Genomic DNA, 4,877 nt, shown 5'->3' on the forward strand with positions numbered 1-4,877 from the left:
CCACCCCCCACCCCCCCAAACACACAGTTGACCCTCTGCTCTTCCTAGTGGGCGGTCCGCGCCCGGTTCCCTGCTCGCACCTTCCCCAGGCTCTCCGGCTGCCCCGCCTTGCTCTGCTGGGGACGTGCGACCATCCCGCGTCTGCTCCGGCCGCCGCTGTGCGATGCACGGTTTGGCGGATCCTGCACCTTCCCAGACTGAGGGGAGGAGGGAGGCGCGGAGGAAGGGAGGGGGTTCGTGCCACTGTCTCGCCCAGAAAACACCAGTAGCTCAGTAATCACCTACTGTCCGAGGTTGGCAGTGGCCGGGCATCTTGCTTGACCAAAAATAGCTTTTGGTCACATTATAAGGAGATCCTTAGAACTAAAAATGAAGACCATCTTACAGCAGTGCCCTAGATCCTAGATTGAGGCAAGAGTGCCGGAAAACTCGAATTACTTCCTGATTCGTTCTGGTTTTGATACGGGTTACTGAGGCCCAGTTAAACTCTAACCCAGTTCAGCTCAGTGAAATTCAACACTTCGTTTAGTAACTAGCACCAAAAATAATCTGACGAAGTCTAGAAATAGAAATATTCTGTGTTTTCACAAAGGTATCCATGAGCATTACGATTCCCAGGACACTCTCAGAATCAGTTGTCCACTAGGCCTGTGATTTCAGCCATCGCTTACAACCAATAGTTCTGTCTACAACTGGGAGCCAGTATAGTGTAGTGGTTAAAAGCAAGGACACCAGAATTAGATAACCAGGACTGGTTATCTACTTGCTTGTTACTTACCCAGTGAGTCAGTTATTTCGTTCAACAGGAACTCAGATGGGATAACAGGTGTTTAAATGTGATACTATACCTAACGCCGTGTACGCAGGGCCTGGCACGTGGCAGGTCTGCGGTAAGCCGGGAGCCACCACCACCTTTCCTTCTAGGACTCTTACCTGTGCTTCCCCCCTCCCCTTTACACCTCTGCCAGTTCCCTCAAACTTAACACGTTGCATCCTCCCTAAATCTGCACTAGTCCTTGGTTAATGACTTCCAGCTGCTCAAGCCTAGCATCTAGTCAACATTCAAATACTTGCTGCACATTTTGAATGAAGATGTGCCCTTCACACCAGCAGTGCCAAGGGACAAGCCTCCCACCCCTGTGCCTTTCCATAGGCTATTGCTTCTCCCTGCAGTGCATCCTCCCCTTCTCTGATGAATAATCATCCTTCAGATCATTCCAACATGCCCTCCTGGAGGGCCGCCCTGTAACCCCTCTGAGCAGGCCAGGCTTCTGGCTCTTCTCTGACATTGCAGGTATATTAGATTGTTTCTGAACCTGTGTCCACGCCAGACGGCACATTAAGGGCAGAAGACTCTGTGTCTCAATCATCTTTGTAGACCCAGCATCCAACAGCAAGTGAGTGGAAGTAAATGCTCTTGGAATAAATGAATGAGCTTATGCTTTTAGAAATGACGGTGATCAGAAACTTCATTCCCTTTGATTTGGGTCATTAAAGTTAATTGAAAACTTTATCTCCACTGTAACTTTTTCTTAAACTGATTTTAAGTCTTTCGGTATCCAGTTGCTAACTAGGAGACCATGGGCATGCTACATTGAAACCCCAGATAGAATGAATTTTTAGAAGCCATAATTATCAGAGACAACATTGCTTTTAAGCTTGACACTTTCAATTGTTCAAAGTATATAGTTAGCATCAGTACATGAAGACACATGTGTGACATAGCAATCCAACATAAATCTATGATCTTCCTAGGATTTTACTTTAAGATGAAATATTTGCATAAGAGTTGAAAATAATGGATAATTAAAGAGGAGTGGTCCTATTGACAGCTGATTAAAACAAAGCAACTGACTTATCAATGCATCTTTATTGGGTACCATTGCAGTCAAATATTCAACCATCAGAAAAAAACGATGCTTTCAAATTCATCGCGGTCAGGTTTGGGCAATTTAAATGGGACAGATTCCAGAATGACAAACCACAATTCCTCTTCTAGTTATGTCTTCTTTTATAACATCCTCTCCTTCATGTACTTCCATCTTAACATGTTTTTACCGCCACACGATATTCGTTTCTTACAGTATCCCTTCAGGTCCTCGAAGACGAGAACGATGACTTCCTTGTATTTGCTTCTCCCGCATCCAGCACAGTGCCTGTGGCGATCAGTGAATGCTGGCTGAATAAAGGGACTGGTGATTTTGACAAACGTGTATTGAGTAATGTTAGGGAGGGAATTTTTTTTCCTGTACTCTTCTAAGTTCTTTTGGCTGGTCTAATAATTAAATCGACACAAGACCGATTAACAGAAGAAAAACCAGTTTAATTACTTATATATGGGAGCCCCATAAAAATTTGAGACCCATGGGTGAGTGGGTAGTTGAGGCTTGCTTATATGCCAGCTTGAGCTAAGAAATGAGATAGGGGCCTGGGGCTTCAAAGGGCAGGAGGGTAATTCAAAGGACAGTTAAAAAGAGCAGGTGTTTGGTAATTAGATGTTTCCCCTGCCACACAGGGAACTCAGAAAAAAAGTTATCTCTGGTTAAGAGCTCTTTTTCTGGACCGTGCCCCCTGTCTAAATTCTTTTAGCTAATTAGGGAGATGTAACCTTTTCTTGAGTCTGCTGGGTCTTGACTGTCTCCAGTTCAAAATAATCCACGTGCTGAAGTGGCATATTCTGGGGTGGCATATTCTGCTCCCCTTCAGTACCCAGAATATGCCAAGTCCTGTTCGTGGCCCAGGGATATATAGCAATGAAAAACATCTGCAAAGTCTTCGTTTTCAGGGAACTTAGGAATAAATGAATGAATAAGTGTGTGAAATTAACATTTCTGAATCCTTTACCTCTATTAGAATACTGTTTTGTATGTTCACGAATAAATTGATTGCTAGGAGCTAAATATTTTTCCCATAATAATTTTTATAAAATTATTATTAATAATGTTCCATAAAAATATTTTTCCAAACTATCAGTTGCCTGCACGCTGTACTAAAAAACAGAAGAAATAAACTGTATTACAAATATTATCATTAAGAGGAAAAAATTTTATTTAATAAACTACACGAAGTTTCAAATTTTATGAAAGTGTTCAACAAAGATTTTTTAATAAAAATAATAGGAAAGCAATCGTGTTTATGCCGACTTTTCTTTTTCCTTCATACTTATCATCTTCTCTCTAAATATCTCGATGGCAGGGACTGGTATAGCTACACTTCCCACCATGCCAGAAATTCGATTCAGCTATATTCTGTCTAATATCTTTATTCTAATTTATTTGTTAAATTTGTAACAGCATTGGTTAAGTCTCAATGGCAATCTTACTCAGCCAAAATACAAGATGAGATAGTTTTTCATTTCTGTCTGTGTTTTATCATCCGTAAATTGGGTTCTTTTATTAAATGTGTGCCTCTGGGGTTCAGAACGAGTCACCCCAAGGTGTGCCTCTGTGGCAGGCAGATTATTTTGAGCTAAAGGCAACAGAGACCTTGCACGCTCAAGAAGAGCTTCTGCCCCCTCCCCCTTACTACCTAGAGGCCTTGCCCATGATAAGAGTTATCACCAGAAATAACTCTTTATGACCTACCTATACGACAGGGCAAACTACTAATTACTGAACATCTGCTCTTCCTATCCTCCTGCGAGAACTTTTATCCACCTTAGCTCACCCTTAGCTCAGAATGTCATATTTACTTCATTTTAACTTTCTGTCCTTGACCCTCTCATGTAGGTGGGGTCTCAGACTCGTTCCTGTCTGTGGGGTTCCCATGCACATGTATGTATTAAATTTGGTTATTTTTGTTGTTGTTGTGGATCTGTCTTGTGTCGATTTAATTACTGGACCAGCAGAAAGGATCTGGTGGGGAGTTTCCTCCCCGACAGTACTCACTAGTACTACATTAGTCCGGTGCGAAGCCCTCGCAGAAAGTGTCCTTCTGTTCCATGGGCCGCCTTCTAGCCGGGGTTCTTCCTGTTTTAAACGCCATGGTCATTTGATTATTATTATATTATTACCATCATGACTGACATAATGTTAACGTAATTTATTTCCGCTTCACTCACGCCTAATCTTCTGTTAGCATCGCCCAGTAGAGTTTTGGCAGGCGGGGCAGGGCGGGGCGGGTTTTGTTTCATTCATTCCATTAGGTTTTAGGGGTGGAAGAGTGTGATGCTGTGATATAATAAGAAATATCTGTTTTGGTGTGTGTCCAAGGTTCTTGTTATAGAGCTCCTAAACCCTTGTAATTCCCTGGGTGAGAAGAGTGATAGGATCATATGTTATAATGTCTGACTCCTGTTTCAAGCTCCTGAAATAGCTGCGGAGTATTAAAGGTGAGGGAGGTGTCTTTTTTTGTTCATAACGCGTTCCTTTCAGCCACATCTGAGTCTATGTTCATAAAGCGACTTTGGAAAGCCCCGGGGATGAGAGCTCTGGTCACCGAGAGAACCAAGACTGGAGCTTTTAGCCCCAACGTTCACCTTGCTGGGGGGAGGAGAGGGTTGGCGATCACCAACGGCCAATGATTTCATTAATCACGCCTACATCACAAAACCGCCATTAAAAATTTTTTAAAAAATAAAAAATAATAAAAAAAAAAATGACCCAAAGGAGGAGCTTCCAGGTTTGGGGACACGCTGAGGCATTCCTGGAGAGGGCGAGTCAGGGAAATCCATGTCCCTTCCCGCACACCTTGTCCCACTCGTCTCTCCAACGTGGCTGCACCCGAGTTGTGCCCCTTTATAATAGTGAGTAAACTGTTTTCCTGAGCTCTGCGAGCAGCTCTAGCAAATTACAGAACCGGAGGAAAGGGCCATGGGACTCCTAGGTGTACACCCAGTTGGTCAGAAACGCGGTGACAACCTGGACTTGCACTTGACA

At 43.3% G+C, this 4,877-nt stretch overlaps 1 protein-coding gene across 2 annotated transcripts in view; it reads right to left on the reverse strand.

Annotated features, from left to right (window-relative positions):
- Nucleotides 1-305, reverse strand: part of STAU2 (staufen double-stranded RNA binding protein 2) — a 232,365-nt gene extending 232,060 nt beyond the window's left edge. The window contains exon 1 of one of the 2 annotated variants that reach the window (XM_023534609.1): nt 282-305. The gene's annotated coding sequence lies outside the window, so the exon portion shown is untranslated. Of the gene's footprint in view, nt 1-80; nt 216-281 lie in introns of those variants that run through there. The other variant, XM_023534608.1, reaches the window with a different exon arrangement.
- Between the last annotated feature and the right edge of the window lie 4,572 nt (nt 306-4,877).

The sequence above is a fragment of the Pteropus vampyrus genome, unplaced genomic scaffold, assembly GCF_000151845.1.
Source record: "Pteropus vampyrus isolate Shadow unplaced genomic scaffold, Pvam_2.0 Scaffold127, whole genome shotgun sequence".
In the NCBI taxonomy this organism is placed as follows: Eukaryota; Metazoa; Chordata; class Mammalia; order Chiroptera; family Pteropodidae; genus Pteropus; species Pteropus vampyrus.